The following is a 21,443-nucleotide window of genomic DNA, read 5'->3' as shown; positions in this document are numbered from 1 at the left end:
GTTTAAATATGTATGTCTTGTCCAGTAGTCGGTTCGAAACATCAAATTGAAATTTCTGGCATGGCCAATTAGATGATAATATAACCTTGTACTTTTAATGAGCTTCACATTTATAATTTTCTTTAATTATCAAAAAATATTTTACTAGGATTATCTCAAATTAAATATTTTATCTTACATGTTTGCCAAAAAAACACGCTACCAATGTTAAAAGATTATAATTAATAAGTGTAAGTGTTAATTATGTTTTTTCCTAAAAAGTTACTTTAGTTTAACGTAACTTTATTTATATAAATACTATAAGAAAGATATTAAACATGTCACTAACCTCAATCAAGTTGAAAAAGGTAACATATGGTTAATTGAATTCTTTTTTATTGTTAGCACATATGTAGGTAGACTAGTATGAGTCTGCCCGTTCCACATATACATGGGGATGATAATGAAAGTGTGATGTGATGTCAATAAACTAACCTAAACTTGACAAATTATTTAACAGATTGCATTCTCATAAGTGTTCAGCCAAGATGAATGAAATGGCTAATGTAATCTCCCTTGCTTTTTTTATAGTAGATAAAGAAGAGAAAAAAACTGTTGCTAGGCAGAAAAGACAAAGGAGGAGGAGGAAGGAGAATAAAAGTTTAGTTTTGGATACATACTAGTACGAGCCTGCCCGTTCCACGGACGCAGGGGGGACAGTAATGAAAGTGTGATGTGATGTCAATAAGCTAACGTACACCTGAAAATTATTGAAAACATTGAATGATCATAAGTGTTTATGCAATCCAAGACGAATTAACTGGCTAATGCAATCTCCCCTTCCTTTCTTATTTTTAATTGTAGATAGAAAAGAGAACAAAAACTTGTGCTAGGCAGAAAAAAACAGAGGAGGAGGAAGGAAATTCAAAAGTTGATTTTTGTTTATAGAAGACTAGTATAAGCCTGTCCGTTCCACGGACATATGGGGGGGGGATGCATTTGGACAAAAAATGCTGGTGGTCAAATAATTTAAAAATTCAAATGAATAATGTATTTCATATTCTATGGCTTTCTATTTAGATAGAATATAAAAGTACCTTATTCCTTCCAGAACAATAACTAAAAAACCCAAGAATGCTATTTTTTTTTTTTTTTTTGATAAAAAAAGATTATGTTTGTCAGAGTTACTCATAAAAAGGTATACGGGGATACTTCCACTGTTACGCATGCTTTGAAGACAACCCAACAAATTGGAAAGAAACCAAATCATCAGTAACTTTAAACAATTAACAGATAGTTACGTTACAATCCTTTCAGTATGTCACTAAACCAAATTTATGATAAATAATTCTTTTGATTTTTTTGTTGATGTTTTTTTTTACCAAAAATAAATTTTTTATTATAATAACCTTTGTAAATAAAACGCTGCTCAACCCTATGTCAATAAACTAACCAACTCCTAACGTGCTTATAGTCAAGATCGCTGAACACATGTACCAACAACATAACAATTTAAAATTACTTTACTTCCAAATAATATGCATTATATCAAATATTTCAATAGAATGTTTATGGGGCATGGGTACTTCAAAATATTACCAAAGTAATATGTCAAATTCGTTAAACATTGTTACTATTTAGCTTTGTTGAACAAATTACATTCTTATGAGTTTTTATTTGAATGGAGCAATCCAAGACGAATTAAATGGTTTATACAATCTTCCCTTCATGTTACTACCTACAAAATTATTAAGCAGATTGAATTATTATGATTGTTCATTAGAATTGTAACAATTTCAGGCAAATCAACAAATTAATACAATTTTCCTTTCACTACTTATTTTTAATAATACAAAGAGTGAAGAACAAAAACTTTTGCAAGGAAGAAAAAAAAAGAGGAGGAGGAAGATTCAAAAGTTTATTTTTGTATATATAAAATAAAATTAAATATTATTTTATCAAAAGAGATGGGAACAATGATATATGAGTCAACTAAAAAATATATAATATACTATCCGTAATACGGTATCACAGTATGTAATTTGAGGGCATAGCATATATCAATTGAAAAGGGTTCTCCGTTTTTATTTCGTCCCAGATGCAACTTTGAATTTGAATTAACAAATATATATAAATATAAAAAGGTTGTCTATTTGGCTATAAAAGACTCATTTTTTTACAACAAGCGTCTGTAGCTATACCTCAGCACATCATATTAAAAAAAAAGGGGAAGTAGGGTAACTGAGGAATAAAGTGCCCTAGGGCAATATGAGACACCCTTATTTACATTTTACAATTAATTTCAGAGTGACTTTCTTTTTGCATGTGTTAACAAACATGGGCATCAGTAGGATTATATTGGGAGACTTCTTTGAAATTTTTTAAGAAAAAAAATCCAAAAATTAATTTCTTCAATAAAAAGTTTCAAAAATCATAGCTATATACAAAAAATGTAAAATAATTATAAAAATTAATTTTTAAACATTAATTCAAATTAAAAGAAAAAATCACAAATTCAATTTCGATTATTCAATTTAAAAGAACAAATTTAAATATCCATAGCTATTCACAATTAAATTTTTTTGAAAAAAATAAGTTTAAATTTTTCATTATTCATGTAAAATATTTAAATTTTGGGGAAAAAAATGAAAATATTAAATTTTTTGGATAAAAAATTCAAAAGTTCACAGCTCTTCACAAAAAAAATCGTTATTTTAATTTTTTTGCGTTATTTGCCCTAACGACCCTTTCTTAAGAAAATAAATCATTAAAAAAAAATTCCCTTATTATTTTGTAAAAATTTTCATACTGACCAAAAAATGTCTAATAAAAAGCAAAAATTTCTTAATTGCAAGGGGCTAAAGCCCCTCCACTCCACGCCCTGCAGACGCTTCCGGTAAAAAACTTCAGTCATATTGTATTAATCCTTCTTGTTGCACTCATATGAACAAGGTATATATTTATAATTTTACCTTTTTCACTGATTTTGTAATGACACACTTTTATCGGAATAAATTTGTTGTGCAATCCCAATTAAATATAGAATAGAATGTGGATAATTATGTTTTAGTTACTAAGATGATATTTGTTTTAGTCAAATATATGGAATTTCTCTACGGGGTTATATGAGACATGGTAATTGGGGTAATATTGGAAATGGCTCTCTGGATGTTTCTGTTACGGTCACAAAGCATCCAAATCCTCCATTTGAAGAAGGTACATCCAGAGCTGGCACAATTTTGAATTATGGCATAGATTTATCAACCTTTTTATAATGGGAGAATTTGTTGCTCACATTATATGTACTTTCGAAGTCATTTTATGAATCACATTATTATGTGGATGAACTATTAAATGATTAGCTACTAAATAAGAATAATAATTAATTTAGCTTTATTTACAAAGGTAATTTACAAATAAACATCAAGGACCGTGATTGTGACTTCTAACATGTCTCAAGAATGAATAAATCTGGCACTCCAGAGTTATTTGTATTTTTAATATAGGAACTATCTCCTACCTCTTCTATTTGTAATAATACTGATTAAAGTTATTATATGACAACTATATCTTGGTTTGGAAAAACTATCCCTAACATTCTATTTCACAGGGCATCCATCCTCCGTCCTATCGACTCCTAACACATTAATCCTCAAATGTCACATTGGCAATTAACCCCCCATCCCTCTCCATCCCTTTTGATTAGTTCTTTCTAGTTAATTAAAGTAGCTGTTTATAATAAAAGGATCTATAATTCTTAATCTTGAAATTTAAATAATTCACACAGTAGTGTACTTATATCATTCATGCTAGGTATATTACTAGGGTAAATACTCTTGATTCCTTCATGTTTTTTATCTCTTCTATTCCAAATAATAGATGTACTTTAAATGATTACTTCATTAAATTTAAGTATCTTTATTTTGTGTATGAAATTTCTTATTTTGCTTTTGAAGTTTCTTTATTATGTTCAAAGGTTTTTTAAATCAACATATGTATTTATAAGTTAAAAAGTTTAAATCAAATTAGCTAAATAATTAGTTAAATATACCTCTGAATTCTTTAAATCAATATATTAATGAATTTACTTTCATGATTTTGAACATTACTACTTGATGACTTGTGGAAGTAGACCACAGGTAAAAAAGAAATAATTTTATAACCTCATTATGAGGGTATAGATATGGTGCAGTTACACAAGTTTTTTGAAAAGTACAGTAAGTTACTCCAACTAACGCTACCATTAACTTTGTTATGTAGTTTAGTTTTGGATTTTATTGACTAGTTGAGGTGAAATTTTTGCAAACCACGAGTAGTATTTATTGGAAGTGAAATTTTAGTACCGAGAACAGTAATTTGGCTACATAGCCAGAAACGATGAAGACTATAGTATATAATCCATGATGCATATTATTTTACTAGCAGTGAAAATATTTTCTTGGTAAATTTTTGGGGTTTGTATTATTTTATAATGTCTTGGATAAGGATGAGGCTTACAATGAAGTTTTTACGATGCGAAAAACATATTATTTTTACCATTGAAAAAAAAAATGATTGGAATGAATTCTAGAGATAAATTCAACAGGTAGTAAAATTAAAGTAAATCTTCACTCATATTTTTAATAGATGTTACTTGGAAGCGTTTAATTGACAATTTGAGCAAAAGTTATTGAAACCAATGACACAGTTCACTAGGACTTGCTCTCTTTGAATGATGGCTTCATTTTCAGTTGATATCCTAGCAGATGTAGTTGCTTTAGAAGCGCATCTTTGACGTTTCCCTGCGTGAATGGATATATATTGTGGAAGATTTGCTATGAACAGCATCAGGCACCAAATAAAGTTTTTTGAATTTTGTTCCCCATTCCTTGCGGCTGTATCTTCTATTTTTGAAATCCCTTCATTTGTCAATATTATCACAGAACTCTTAGCCAAAAACTTTTGGAGTATTTGTCCAAGAGGAAAGAATGGAGAGATTCGTGGAATCCTTTTCATAACCAAAATATAGAACTCACCGTCATTAAAGACTGTATTTTAATCTTTTTTCCGGAAAAGATGTCTTAGAACTCATTAGTATTTAACAATATAATTTAAATATTCGGACATAAAAATAAGTTCCTGTTTATTTACGTGCAGGCGTAATTTAAATATTTGAACCCATTTGTTTTTTAATGCCCTTAATAAACAATACCATTGATGATGTAACGTATGCGTAGGGATATGTAGGGATTTTGTAGTGGGAGTCCTGCTTGGAGTTAAGAATGACCGTGTTCTTATTAATCAGATGTTCTGGTTTCAATAATTAAATAATAAGGATTACATCTTTGGAAAATAAAAATCCTGATTAAATTACCAAGAAGAAAAAGTTGGTCCCTCCTCCTAGCAAATGTTTACTATCCCCCTACTTATATGTAAGTATATATAGACTATTATACCCGCAAAAAATAGCGCCTCGAAGCAAATAAATACGTCCTGAAGAAGCGTCGTGATATGAAATAAGAGTAAAAAAAAATGAATACACTTTATTGTCTCAAAAGTAAAATATATATGTACATATCCAATGATGATCGCTTTCACTCCATTAGATGAAACTTTTAGTCTCTCTTCACTCTTTGTAAGCGAAAAATACATTAAAACTTACCAGAAAAAATAATATTCTCTATAAACTTTTTCTATAACAGAGAATAAACTTTTTTTTCAAGAACTATACAAACAAATTGTTTAACTCCATTCATTGAATTTTTGTTGGAAAAGAAATTTAATTTCACTCTCACTTTCAAGTTTTTTGGTAAAAATAAGGTAAGACAACTGTTGCTTCCGACTCTTTTTTTACGTAGAAACATCTCTTTTATTTTTACTCACCTCCAGGTATATTAGGATAAGACTAGGATATATGCTTTTCTCTTGCAAAAAAATCAAGAAATATAATTTTTTGTCTGATAGTCATGAGTTCAAACACATTTTAGTATAATATAAAATGAAATCAGTATTTTTTCATCTTTATTATATTGCCTGTCAAGTGTATACTAGCAGAAATACATTATGTGGCCCTTAACATAGGGAGGGAGGGGTGTGCTATACCCCTTCCCTGACTAAAAGGTTGTTGTTATATTTGCCAAAAGGGAAAGTTAATAAATATTTTTTGTTTGTTGTTGTAACAAATTTTTGAAATTAAAAATTTCATGTATTCGAAATATAGTATGTCCTTAAAATTTAATTATCTTTATCGAAATAATAAAAATAGTATTTGACCTTATTAAACAAAAATTTTAAGTGTCAAAATCTTTTTTGTTTTAAATTTACCTCCTTAAAAAATATATTTTGTTTCAATATTGTCTCTTAGATACATTCTTAGGGATATTTTTTTTTTTGAAAAAGTTTTCGGTTAATTTTTTTCTTTTGTCATTTATTTATTGGTCAGATTTGCCATTTATAAAAATAACAAAAATATTATAACAAAATTGTCAATGATAAGTCGTTGTTTCGGTCTTGTATCTTCTTGCAATAATTGGCTTAAATTGGCTTAACAACTGCGCCCTGCATATCAGTTCAACGGAGGGAAAAACATGTATATAATCACAAAAAAAGCCTATGAAGTTCGCGCCAAAATTAAATTCACTTTTATAACCCGAAAATACAAAATGTTTCCGAAGTTAGCAAGATTATTTATAGTGTTATATTCATTAGTAGATATGTTTGTTATAGGTGATTTATTAGGAATTATTATATGTCCATGCATGAGTATATATTTTGCACTTTTGAGATCCCTTTAGGGGAAATCTTGTCCTGAGCTGTAACTAAGTAGGAGCAAAGTCATGGAGGTTAAATCTTTTACATTTACAAAAAAAAAAAAGGTAAATTCCTTCAAGTTTTATTTCTTCCAAAAATTTTAAGAAGAATAGTTTTTTTTTTTTCAAAAAAAAAGTTTATTCGTTTAAATTTAGTCTCTTTAAAAAAAGATTAAAAACAAATAATTTTCAAAAAAGATTTGTCTTTTCAAAAATTAAGTTAGTCTTCAAATATGGTATTATAATTTAAAAAAAAAAAACATTTTGTCAAAATTTCCAAAATGCCTAACAATCTCTAGAAAAAAAAAACAAATTTGCCCCCACCCATACTTTCAAATACAAACTGTTAAGATCAAATCGGCGTATCTACAAAAATCTTTTAATTGGAACTAAGACCACAGTTTCAACGGATTAACTTGAGAATTAGATTGAATTTTACATATCATTAATGAAAAGTAGATCCTTTGATGTATCCGTCTCCATCATGCAACACAGGGAAAATCTGTGTCTGGAACAAGAAGCAGGCGTTGACAAAATAGTTCCTAAGCATATTGGCTGTTGTCTACTTTAGTTTAGCTGTTTTTCTAACTTTAGTAAATTTTGTTGATGTTTATGTCGGAAAAAAAGAGAAGCGAAATAAGAAACTGAATCCAAACAAAATCTCCGGCGCATGTCATGACCCATTTAATCTTAATGCTCTGTATATAAAACTGTCGCTATACAACCTCAATAACTAATTTTTTTTATAAAGACCAATATATTTTAACTTTTTATGTTATGTAATATCATTAAGAATATTTTTTTACTTAATTGCGTAGTGTTCATGGGTACTAACTTCATGCTTCTTTTAAATACTCTACTTAATTAATTATTGATTAATTTCATTATGAGGACAATTCAACAGTTGAGAGATCATACCAACTACTCTTTAAATAAATAAATTAGAAAGATAAAAAAATGTTTAAAGAAGATCTGGGGAGTTTGAAATGAATAATAATTAATTAATTCGCTGTAATTTTTGACAAATAATTATACATTTTATCTTTTAAATTGGAGTAATATGAATGGCAATTATAGCTACAAAGGCTTAGTTGTTCTGCTTTTACCAACATTTTCTTGGATGGTTTTCAGTGTGGTTACAGTTTTTGGCCGTTTTTCACATGAATCATGTTTTAGCTATGTGCCAATTTTTTTAAATTCAGCAACTCAATTCTTAACAGTTGACATAGAAGGGACAGATTCCTTGTATATTTTTTCCGATTCGTATAAATTTTCTTGGCGGTAAATCAATCTAAAGAGAAGAAATTTAAAACTTTTCAATTTCATCCATTTAAACAAAAAAAGACGAAAATATTTACTGAAACAGTTTTTGCTTACAAAATAGTTGAGTAAAACAGCGGAATTATTTGTAAAAAAGTATCCAGAATTAAATAAAAATATCCAATTGCACCGCCATCTCTTTATCAGTCCGATAAATTTTTATCTCACCCTTTTAGATAGTATTGGAGAGTTAAAATTTATATAATATATCTTTCATGATACTACGGATCTAGGGAAAACTTTGGTATGCAGATCTCTGATGTAGACCTTGGCCTTGACCTTCAGTCCCTTTTTAAAGATGAAGGGAGGCATAACTTGACCTTCGTTGCAAACAACGCCAAGAAACATAACTTGTTCTGGATACTTGTTTTCATGATCTTAGGGACGTTATAAGATTTTTTGGCAAGCATCTATTAATTTTTTGAGTTATGCTTCTGAGTTTGACATAAAAAAAATTATGATATGAGAAGAACCAGACAATATCTTTAATCAGAGGCTTCTGTCTTAGCTTGATCAAAACCTTGTTTGATGTGCCCATTTTCTCCCTATTTGACTTTGTTAAAAGCTGTCCCTTGCGAAATGCATAGCTGTGGTACCGTGTGTCTTCATTAATTACACAAAATACAGTTGAACGGGACACCACGTCGATGCTATCAGCGATAGCATTAATCAATTTTTTGAAATTCTTATTTTTATGGTCTGTTTTTCCTTAACAAATAGGATTTTGGACGATTTTGGCCACTTCCAGAAAAATCATTGTCTGTGTGTCTTCACCTTCGTGCTGGACAAGTTTTCTAAATTTTTAGACGAACGAATAAAGTATATCCGACAGCTTTAGTCTACAATATGTAGTCTATTTTATCATTTAAATTGCACAAAATATCTAAAATTGCAAAACAGTTTTGTTCCTTATTAAAAGAATATGTTGTCATAGTGTGTGGTCATTATTGCATTTTTGCTTTAAAACCAGTTTGTAGGGGATGAAATGAGGCCAGAGCAAATTCGGAACGTTAAAAGACTACACTTTATTTTAATTGTTTCTACGATGTGTCTTAGAAAGAAAACAAAAAAAAACTTAATTAATGAAGATGTATTTTTTTATAGTAAGTAATACTTTTAAAACCAGGAAAATGGGGTTTCCATCCAATGTGGAAACAATATAAATATATGTTCATACGAGAGTAAACCCACTTTTACTTTAGTGGTAGTCACAATTATCATTTTGTTAGTTTATTCTGAATGTTTACACAATTCTAGGGATATGCAAGCAACGAATTTTATTTATGTGTATGATATTTTTAACATAAAAAGAGGAGCAAAACGTATATTTTTGATAAATTGATTTTCTGTTATTTAAAAATAACAACATTTGAAAGGTTATTCTTATAATTAACAAACTCTTTTACATGATTTTATATCAGGATAAATAAAGTCTTAGATAAAGAAAAAACTATTGAGCATTTATTTTCAATTACTATTAATATATTATAAAGAATCTTAAATATAAATTTCGATCATCAAATATTGAATTACTTATTTGACAGGCTTATTTCTGTTTAGGATTACTTAGATTAGAAGCATTTCAATACTCAAAATCATAGTATATTTATAGATTGTTACTTAGCCTGTTAGAACTTGTTTCAAATATTGTAATTGGTTCTTTAAATTTGAAACAGTATATTATTTGCATAACCATGTCCTATACAAAAGTTCAATTTTGTTATTCTGTTAAAATGAACTATTAAGATATTGTTTATAACTTTTTTTTATTACAAAAGAATATTCAGGTTTATGGAATTTAATAAAGATTACTGTTAATTAATAAAATGGATTCAAACTTTAGATTTTTATTTTATCCACAATGTATGCAGATTGTAAAATGAGACATATTGTGTGGGTCCTTATTTAGAAACAAAGACAGCAGTCCAGGTCAGTCCTACCTGTTGGTCCTTAAAGAAGATAAATTCGATCCCTTGTGACGTCAGTCAGTTTATTTTTCCTTTATATAATAATTATTTTATAATATACTCATTTCACAAAGGAAAAATATAAAATTTTTTAGTATAATGAAAATAATAATATTCTTTGCAAGGTAAGTGCAATTTTCTTAATATATATATCTCTCATGCGGGGCTTGAACATGAAATCCACGCCCTTTCTTGTATTTTTATAAAAGAACATAATATATAAATTTTGATTCTCTTACCTTTTGAAAAAACGAAAGTAAATTTGTATTAAAATAAAAATTCAATAGTTTATATAACACACAATCATCTCTTCTAGTTCAACTGTAATGCTGACTCCTTTAGATCTATTTGGTGTAGATTAGCGTAAAAAACATAACCTGTGTTTCATCTTGATTGTATTATTTTTTTGTTGAGGTAATGATGTGTGGACTAAATGGTATTGTATGGATCCTTGATGAAAAACATCAAGCCAAACAATGCTTAAACACATTTTTAGAAAAATTTTAAACCTATTGATAATTATATCTTTTTCCTTCTTCACAAATAAAGAAAATATTTCAATTCAAAAAGTTTAATATTCATTAGTACTATCTAATTAGATATGGGTTCATACTTATAAATGTATTTTTAATGATGTATATTTCCCTTATAACTTTCGTCAATTTTTATAAAATCTAAGTACAATATAATTACTTTACTCATAGAAAGAAAATAAATAATTTTGAGTTTATGATCAATTTATAGTTTTTTATACACATAGACTCCATAGGAGCCATCAGGAAAACACTATGAGTTAGCATATATAAATAATTAAATTTTGCCAATTTATATATAAATTAATGATTTACTCGCTCGTTAAACTATAGCAACAAAAGGGCTTTCCTATTAAAAATAATACGCATTTATCACATCGTGAACTTTATTGTACCACACAGCCTTTATACCAATTGAAATAGAAAAAAGGCTAAGAATCCGTGGTAGTTAGGATAATTTGGAGCAATTATTTTCAAGTTTGGAACTATTTCATAGGGGAATAATTAAGGCATGGGAGAATTTTGTACAAATGAATTCAAGCAAATATTCAAATTTCTCCACTTTTCTCTTTGTCGTCTGAATTCTGAAATATCTGGGATTATATTAATCATATTAGTTATATTATCGTTCAGAGTCATTTTTTACACTTAAAACAATCATAAAAAGTAAGATTAATAAGACTTATGTAAAAGTGTTTTTGTATTGATCCTGTATCTTGTTCTGAACTCGATATGTTTCCATTTTTAGACTGAAAAATAATGAAAATCTTGAAACCCTAATAATTTATTCATAAACATATTGGTGATGAATATCATAGCTAATACAGTATAAAAATATTCAACGTTGAGTTTCAAAAGAAATATATTTAGACAATATGGATCTCCAAGAATTTTTGTTTCATTTTGTTTCTTTAAGTGATCCCATTTTTTATGAAGGTGTCCTTGCGAATAGGGGACATGATCATCATATTCTTAACCATTTTAATACCCATTTCATGGTGTCATGTACCGTAATAAATAAGTTCATAAATAATTATTTAAGTTTTATAAATCCTACTTTTAATTCGGTGATTGTTTTAAGGGCAAAAAGGGACTAATTAAATAGTAGGATTAATAAAACTTAAATAATATCATAAGTAAAAAAAAATATTACAGGATAAAAAGCAGAAGCAACGTCATCTGACAACCAACATGTTTTCCAGGCCGGACTCAGTGCCGAAAAGAGTCCAGAGACCGTTGGCATTTCCATTCAGACTGCTATAACATCTAGAAGCCAATTTAAGATGCCCCTCCCATACATCCAATAAGAACAAAAACTTCTGCAGTAACAATATGGGTGACTTCTGGCCTGCATCCATGCGGCCCTTCTCCAGCCCTAACCTTCATGGACTTTGCAGTTTTGGGTGTCTTGGAGAATAATGTCTGCTACACCTCTCAGACAAATTTGAATTCGCTTTTAGCATCCTCAAAAGCTGTCAATCGGTTCACTGTGGTGTCAAGGCTGATATTACTTATAATGGAGGATATATTAAATAAACAATTTAGTTCAATCTACTATTTAAACGTATAAAAATGGTTTTGACCTGTCATTTCTGAATTTCATTGTAATCACGTTGTTAGTAATTAAGTCATGCTACTTCAGGATTGGGTCCCCGCTCAGTAAGTGTAGTTTCATCACTTTTTTTTTTAATTATGGGATTTAAAATAGAGAGATAATCCAAATGTTCAATATGACTCTTTATACAGCGTAATAACATTAATAAATCAACTCAAAGGAAACATTTTTGAGATTAAATGTTTATTCTTCCATTAGTTAGTATCCATCAGAGTAATAGATGGGTCTTTAATAATTGAGCGAATACATTCATATATAGATCAAGATAAATGATCAATTTCTTCTTTTACTTATTTTTTTTTCAAATTGATTTGAGATTATTTTAAGAACCATCATTTTTTACAGATAATTGATCAGTTGTGTTAGCCATGGATTTCCAATTATATAACATAGGAAATAATTATTTAATCTTTACTATTAGTTACATTGTATTCATCTAACATGAAGTGTCAGCTGTCAATTTCTCTACGCTTGCCACTTATTAGTGATATCTTTTGAAAAGAGCTGTAAAGTTCTATTATTTATATTATGAAATTACATTAGTTAACAAATGTTTGCTCCTGGATTGAAATTGTGTATTTCTGAATGACTTTCCCTCGAGAAACATAAATTTGATCTTGATAACCTGGTTATGTGGACAACAGAAACTAGTATTTTAGCATTGATAACTTATTTATTTATGAAATAATATTTGATTAAGGTTTTCTTTCTTTCTTATATATTTGAGTGTCTTTGCTTTATATAAAACTATTTATTTTTATTAATAAACTTCAAAGAAAGAGTTATTTTTTCGTTCTTTTTTTTTACTTTAGAAAAAAACAAAAACAGAATTAATGAAAATATTTTTTAAATCTGGATACATTCACAGTGGGGAGTCAAAACATGCAGCCAAAATGGCATACTTAATTACAAAAAACAAAAAAACTGTTCAAATGGAGTCAAGAAAAGACAAGTCAAGAACAATTTCATATATGTTTGAATACATTTTGAGTTTAGCTGTATTTTTATTCAATATGCATTCTGTGCAAGCAATTACCGCCAACAAATAGATTGATGGCGTACCATTTGGTCTTAATGGCAGCTCGGAGCAATTCAAATTTAGATGGCAGACTTTTTTGTCCAAGACACCCTAAACTGTAAAGTCCAGGTGTATGTCAGGGCTGGATGAGGGCTATATTGGGACAGGCAGGAAGTCAGACATATTGTAGCAAATTAAGTTTTGTTTCTTCTTGGCTGTAGGACACTTCTTGATATTTTAGAAAGTCCAGATGTAGATGCGATCAGTTTCATCAATTTTCTTGGGACTTACACCCGAGTGGAGGAGATTGCATATGTGTTGTTGTTTCTGTTGTTGGTGAGACATTTTTACAGTTAGATACATAAGATACAAACAAACTTGTTTATTTTTGTTTTAACTGTGGTTTGGTTGTGTAATGAAACGTAATAATTAAAAACAACGTTGTGAAAACCTAATTCCAAGTTTTGAATGATCAGTCTGTACTGTTCCTTTTTTACTTTTTTTAACAAATACCTACTTTGACCGATATATTGTTAAAATATTTTTGTTACAACGCCAAAAGATATAAGTTGTATACACACATATAACCATTTCACATCCCTTTCAAAAATAAAACATATACTTATAAAAACACTTTCTGAGTTTTGATAAAAGAACGGATAAAAAAAAATGTTACTTGCTTTTGTTGTAAAACTTCGAGAACGTTAAAGTTTTGATGTATAAAACATGTAGAATATTATCTACAGAATGAGGAGATAAAACTTGCAATGGTATATAATTAAGATTGTATCCCTGGTACATCCAACAATGTGTTTTAATTACGAAAACATACGAAAACTAAAAAAAAACAAAACAAGTTTCGTTTTTATCGTGTGTCTATAAGTGGAATTTTTTTGGAGCAACAGCAAAAATACAACACTCGTGGATATCCTCCGCGTGGGTGTTAGTACTGAAAAGGTATTAGCATCCCCGCCCGGACTACATATAACAAATAGAAGTCATGTACAGTCACATACAGCCAAAAATAACCACATTTTTACTGGAATGATATGGCTGACTTCTGGACTGTCTTAATGTTTCCCTATCATTCGTATAGGACTCATCATTTTTGACATTATCGAAAAGAAAATATAAAAAAAAAATCCATAATTAAATAAAATACATTTAGTAGACAGAATAACCCTTGACAGAATATACAGGGTGAGCAAGCTATCTATGTCGCCATTTTTGTGCACTCTTTTGGGAAAATGCCGGCACTAAAGCAGGGGCTTTTTTTTTTTTTGGCATAGTTTGTCCAAACCTGCACCCGCTCGGAAAATAGAATCAATTGACGAATTTGTTGTTCGAAATTCTTATGTGGAAAAGGCACGGAGCTCTCCCTTGAATCCACACAGGGAGCGACAGCCTAACAAGATGAGAAGATAATTTAAAGCATCTTAAGGTGATTTTGAACAATGCGGGCTGAGGTCAAAAGTAATTCTCAAACATATCCGTCCACTTTCACCCTTGACCATATATCCCCGATAATTTTTACAAATAGAATTGATAGTCCCAATATACTCCCATTTTTCCTTAATAGGATTTTGAACTCAGACCTGTTGTCCACTTTGAAGCATTGGTAAATCCCGACCACCCATATAATCTCCATCCGCCTACTGTTTCTCTCTGCAATCTTAATCATAGAGTAAGATATTCTTCAATATTGTGATTCATATATAGGAAGCAAAGTACGGAGTTTTCTTCAAAATAAACACTTCGCAGGTGATATAATACCCTACTTTGATGTATTATTCCACCCTAGTATTGCCGAATTAGATTTTTCTATGTCAAAATTTCCTTTTCTCTAGTAACTTTTTACGAGATCTTTTATTCCTATAAAGGCTGCTTCAGCATGTCCGTTGCTTTGGGGATAGTGTAAATATTATTTTTCATTTTGAATTTTATGATGCTTTGTATAAAATCTACAGCTTTATGTTGAGGTTCCCTATCAGTTCTCAAACGATTTATAATTCCAAATATCATCATGTGACCTTTTAACACGCCAATTTCATTTTTGTATTTGGAGCTTTGTGAAATCGGATAACGGATGGCCATCTGCTGTATCGATCTAAATAAATTGGTGAAATATTTCCCTCCATATTCGAAAATGTCGCTTAATATGGTTTCTTTAAAAAAAATTCAATAATAGTCTAAGTAGGCGGACTATTTCGAAATCGTTGACATTTTCACAAGTCTGAATCTGTTTGACTAATATCATTCTAAAAATTGGCCGATAGTAAAGTGTTCTTGCTCTTTTCTTTGCTCTTGACATCCCCGAATGGGCTTCATTATCCACTAATATTAATTCTGTTCTAGCCTCTTCTCAACGGATAAACATATCTCACACATTTTCTCTAGAGTAGGTTTCTTTAATTTCAGTAGTTCTTTTTGAAGATTATTATCTTGTAGTCTTAGTGCAAGACAAATTCCCGAGCTCTGACCACTTTTGACCTCATTACGAATTTCATTAAGACTTGTTATGGACATCACAATATCTTGTCCAATTGTCTGATGAAGAATCTTGATAGATTTGGCCCCTTGGTGGTCCATCCTTGACTTTTTCCCTTCTTCTCCGATCCTTAATATTGATATTTAATATATAATAACAGAAATTTTCTGAATTTTATTTATAATTTTCTTTCCTTTCAACTGCACCATGAAGTTTATTATATGAATATCATTGTAATTATTTATATTTATAGTGCCCCAATTAATAACGTGATGTCTTGTATATTTACAATTATCTAACTATTAAAAATCTGAATCCATCAGGCTTATAAAGTCTGGTTTTATATTTAATCTGATAACTGGCTATAAAGAAAATAGCAATTGAAAAAAAAAAAAAATAATAATACTTTCAAGTAGCTTGCATACCCTGGACAGTAAAATAAACGGATTATAAAATACCGTCGTTTTGAAAGACATTTTATTTTTATTCTATTGCTAAGAAATGCGGATAAAAAGAGTCTTGCCCCCAATGATTATAATTATTATGCTATGAATGTAGAATGTAAGTACAGCTAAATACATTTTCAAAATATGTGAGTTCATTATGTGCTGTTGAAATATATTTTTATACACTTGAAAAAATTCGTTAAAAAATATTATGTTTCATATGTGTGAGTTCATTGTGGAAATTGAATTAAAAAAGGAGACAGAGATTTAGAAAAATTATCTACTTCTTACTTCATAAAAAGGTACTTTAAAAAGAGGTAAAATACATCTATTATTTTCTCCTTTCCCCCTGTTCCTTCACTTTAATTGCCAACGAGGGAACATTTATGTGGTGTTAGGCCACCCTAACGTTAAAATAGCTACTTCAGCATTATAAAAAGGTGTAGTAAGCAGAAATTAATTTATTTTAAAATAGATGGCGTAAGTAATGTGTATCTTGCGTTGTATAAGTTTGATCAGTTTTTGTAAAATGGCTTTAGAAAGATATGATTTCCTACTTAATAAATTTATTGGACAGTTTTGTAATTGTTTGATTAAAGATTTTTTTAAATGTGTCAAAGAAAGATACAAACTATTCTAAATTTTTTCCTCAAACAAGGTGAAAATGAAATCCAGGTGGCTAAAAATGTGAATAATTTTTATGGTCCTCATACTGTAATAGCCAATCTAGCACCTTTTTGGTTTCGTCGACTCTGTTTGGCTAATTTTGTTATCAATGATCACAAGGGTTTAGAAGGCCAATTGTCGAAAATATAGATAAAATAATGGTAACTGTCATGTCCGACTGTCACGTAACACTGTTTTGAGTCCCAAGGATGTAAAATATGAATGGGGGAAAAAAATCTTTAACAATAAGGAATTTGTTTTACAGCAATGAAATTGATGGATTTTTCAACAATCATAATGGAATGACGTAGGTCAATGGACAACGCTCTCTGGATAAATTATTCTCTTAAACTAAACTTGTATATGTTTGCAGCTCGGTCATTCCTAGAGAAAGAAATATAGTTTATGTTAATGATTTCCTAGGACAGATGGAGTGAATATAATACAATAATGTTCTTTTACTTAATGAGTATAACTCCATCTAACCTATTAAAGGAACATAAAAAAAGTAAATTATTAAGTTCTCCCTTAGGCCACATTTTTCTCCAAATTTACTTGAAAATTCGATTTAATTGCACATATAAGATTAAAGAAGAGTTTAATTGATGTATCCGTCTCCAGCATCAGTGAATATGTATTACTTTTTGACAAATAATGGACTTACTTATATTTAATTTTAGAGCCTTTTCAAGCAACCTTATATGTAAAAGACTATTGGACACTTTCTAGGAGAAAATCAACGCTTTAAAACATTATTCACTGCACTTGTAAGGAGCTTTGAGGCCTTTATTGGAAAAAATACCATCAAAGTCTCAGATAAAGTACAGGATATTAGTAAATAATAGGAGGTGGGCATTGTTAAATTCCAGTTGTAGTTGTACCATGACGTAGTTTTATTTGATTTTTATAGTATTATTGAGATACCATGTTGATGTTTACATTTTTAACATGTGTCACCAATAGGTAGATGATATTTCTATTTATCTAGTGTATTTACTTGTTATAGCCGGTACTTTACAAAAAAAGAAAAAAAAGTATGACACTAATATTTTTTTGTTTTGTTTTTGCTACATTGCAATACTGAATATCATGAAACAAACCATAATTCTATAATTGTAGATTCAAATTAATATGTGGAATAAAGATATGACATTAAAAAATACACCTAGGGACTTTGCAGTTATGAAAAGGTTGGGAATCAACGCTGTAGAGCAAGGATTCTATTTAAATTAACCAGTACCTATACAACACAAAAGATCTCCAACTCTCCTTCCATCTCTTTATTCGTATCAGGCGTTAGGGTAGATAAGTAACAAGATCGCATGGAAAAAACTCTTTAGAACATTGACACTTAATTACAAAATATGTAAAAAACTCATAAGCTAATAAATTACCATCTTAAAAAAAATGGATGCAGGAAGTTTTAAGTAAGTAAAAATATTGTTAAAAAAAAAGTACAATATACTTTTACAAAGTATTCCAAGGATATTTCAGTCTCTGAAGCAATAATGCACTAAAATCCCCTTAAATATGAACATCGATTATTGTCCTTTTTTGATTGTATACACAATTATGTTAAGACACCCTCATTCATAACTAACTTTGTCTTTTAGTATTACTCAACAATAATATCATCAAAAAAAAAAAAAAAAATACTAACCTATCATTAATTATGCATGACATATTATTTCATAATACAATACAAGAAAGGCTTTTAGTATATACCTATACAAAAGAAATAAGTGGCATTTCAACATTCATTTGGAGATCCTTTGTTCCAACTAATTGGATCAAATATTTAAACATATTTGGTTATGATTTTGAGTATACCTCATATTCATTATATGTGTCGAAAAACCTTGATAAAATTAATTAAGCTTACGCCCAATTATCGTGTTATTCTAGAAGCTCACTCTGGATTGTTTGAAAAAATATGTTTAGTTAAATAAATAGTTACCCTGGTTGCGTCAACTTATTGATCCTTATTCAAAAAGTCCAAAAATTACGTTTTATAAACCAAAATAGTTTTATTTCTATTTCATAAAGATAATCAACATTTAAAGTTTGGTTTACACAGTTTTGATAAAATCCTTTTAGGGAGCGGACGTTCCCCATTGTCTCCATTCAGTGAATAAACCAAACTTCGGTATTGCAATGAACAGTGATTTTTTCATTTTTTTAACTCTTTGAATAACTTTTCATTAAGGGGTAAAAGATTTAAATTTTTATTGCCTACTTTTAATATTTTTGTAATTGTAGATGACTGATTGATGAAGGATTATTTTTTGTGGATTCTGCAAAAGTCTTAAAAATGTTAGCTTTTCTAGAATAAATCTGTTTTCAAATATTTGATATTAACAAATCAGACTCTTGCAAGTCACTGGAATTGATAGTACATATCCTAAATATATAGCATTCTTAGATCTATTTTGATATTTGTGTTCTTCTTTTTTTCAAATTATGAAAAAAAAAGCGATTTTTGTACATTAGAAACTTATAAAATTAAAATTCCTAAAGTGCAATTACTTGAATTTATAAAATATTAAGAACCGTTATTTTATCGTAATATTCATTTTTCCAAAGTAAACGCATGTTTTTCACTAGTCCAACAGACTCACTGTAGATCTAAAAATATTTCTGAAGCCTTCTTTTAGCATGAAATCACGCCCAATCCAATTCTACTTTTTATGCGTGATTGTTTCACATTATAAAAAATGAAATTATGCTGTCGCAAAAAGGTAAATATATATATACAGGGTATGGCAGCAAAATGTGAAGTATTAAATAATCTTCATGGTCTCATTACTATGAAAAGTGGTGATAATTTTTATATTCTGTTTAAATAAACATCCTATTCTAATCTTTTAGTCATTTCATTATAATGAGCGACAAAAAAGCAAAAAGGATGCTTATCTCAGACCCCCTAGATGCTGGAATTGATGCGATAAAGATTACATTGTATGAGTTCTAGGAGCCTGGTTTTGAGTTTGGCCAAGATAAAATAAAATGGAAAATACCTTTACAAGATTTCAAAAACAGGAGAGCATCATTTAAAGAGAGATACTAAGTTTTTGTTAAGCTTGGAGAAGAATATAGAGAAGGATCCAACTAAGTCGAAGAATAGTCTCGCCAGCGACTTCTCTGTGGCTCTCAAGACCATCAGGAAGGCTATAAAGCACAAAATGGGATTAGTTCTTTCACAAGTACCCGAGACACCTTCTGAGAGAGGGCATGAAAGACACAAGGCTCGAGAGGTGCAAGAAAATCCTCATAAATGAGTCAATTATTGATGAATTCCACAACTGCCGGAACGACTGCTGGCTTTTCAGAAACAAAATAGTATACCAGGGGGATTACTACAGCAATTATCAGGCCCAAACAATGGTCCTTGGTGTTGTAGCCTCTGATAGAAAAAAGATGTCTCTGTTCTTTTCAAGGCTGGACATAAAATTGGCAAAGATCCCTACTATAATGTGTTTAGGTACACCATCTTGACTTGGCTGAAGACCAACTATCCGTAGGGTAACTACTTTTGGACTCAGGACGGCACCTCCTCTCACACGTCCGCCAAGTACCAAAAGTTCTGCGCGGATAACTTGGCTCGATTTGGGTCCAAAGAGATATGACCCCCTTCCTCGCCAGATTTGAACACACTGGACTTTTCTATATAGGATCCTTTTGAGAGGGATACCAACAGAACTTCACACTCAAATGTAGACTCAGAGAAGTCTTCTATAGTTGGTGCGTGGGAAAACTTGAGAGGAGTTTGTTATCAACTCCTACATGACCTCTGGGCGACATGTATAGGATATTATTGATAATAAAGGTGACCATATTTAGTGAAATTTTTTTGCAAAAACCTTGTCGACATTATTTTTCGGCGTATTATTACAAATATAACATTTTATATATATTTCTGCATCCATCTATTGAGTTCACGTTTTGTTGCCCTACCCTTATATAAATGAAATCTAAAACACAGCAACATAAAATCAAAAAAATAGTTATCTATTTATGTGAAACGTTGGGGTACAAAAATCAATAGTTTATCTCCAATAATGAAAAAACTATAGTGCAATAAGTATAGAACCATTAAAATACAACATTATCCATTAAATTCTGCATACCTATATTTAAAATTAATTATTCCTATTATTTAAACATTAATATTAGTTTTTATAACAATACATAATTATATTTATTTTATGATTAAGTCCCCTTTCGAATGTTTGTATATTTTGGGAAGATTTAAAGTTGAAATAATTAAGCTTTATATCACATTAATAAGTATTATAAATATACTTAATACTCTTTCAAAATAGGTTTATGATTTAGATTTTTTTTAATCCAGAGCTGGTGATATAAATATAAAGATATAAACAACTAAACAATTATGTTTGTAGTATAATGAAAGATACAGGATTTATTAAAACATATTCAAACATACACTATATCTCCATGGGCATCCAAGATTTGTTTCATACACTATACATAGAATAATTATAGATATCATAAATCATGTTTTATAATGATCCAAAAATATATAACAGCTCTGGATACAAATCCCACTTGTCATAGACAAGCCTCTCTCATTTATGAATTATACATTTATATAAGATACCA

At 29.5% G+C, this 21,443-nt stretch overlaps 1 protein-coding gene across 4 annotated transcripts in view; it reads left to right on the top strand.

The window, feature by feature from the left end:
* Positions 1-5,492: 5,492 nt before the first annotated feature.
* Positions 5,493-21,443, top strand: part of SPR (Sex peptide receptor) — a 261,194-nt gene continuing 245,243 nt past the window's right edge. Inside the window, exons 1-2 of one of the 4 annotated variants that reach the window (XM_071889929.1) lie at positions 5,493-5,593; positions 5,661-5,778. The gene's annotated coding sequence lies outside the window, so the exon portion shown is untranslated. Of the gene's footprint in view, positions 5,779-21,443 lie in introns of all 4 variants that reach the window. The other 3 variants (XM_071889931.1, XM_040717068.2, XM_071889928.1) reach the window with 3 other exon arrangements.

The sequence above is a fragment of the Lepeophtheirus salmonis genome, chromosome 7, assembly GCF_016086655.4.
Source record: "Lepeophtheirus salmonis chromosome 7, UVic_Lsal_1.4, whole genome shotgun sequence".
Taxonomy (NCBI): domain Eukaryota; kingdom Metazoa; phylum Arthropoda; class Copepoda; order Siphonostomatoida; family Caligidae; genus Lepeophtheirus; species Lepeophtheirus salmonis.
This window is presented reverse-complemented; position numbering and strand designations above follow the sequence as displayed.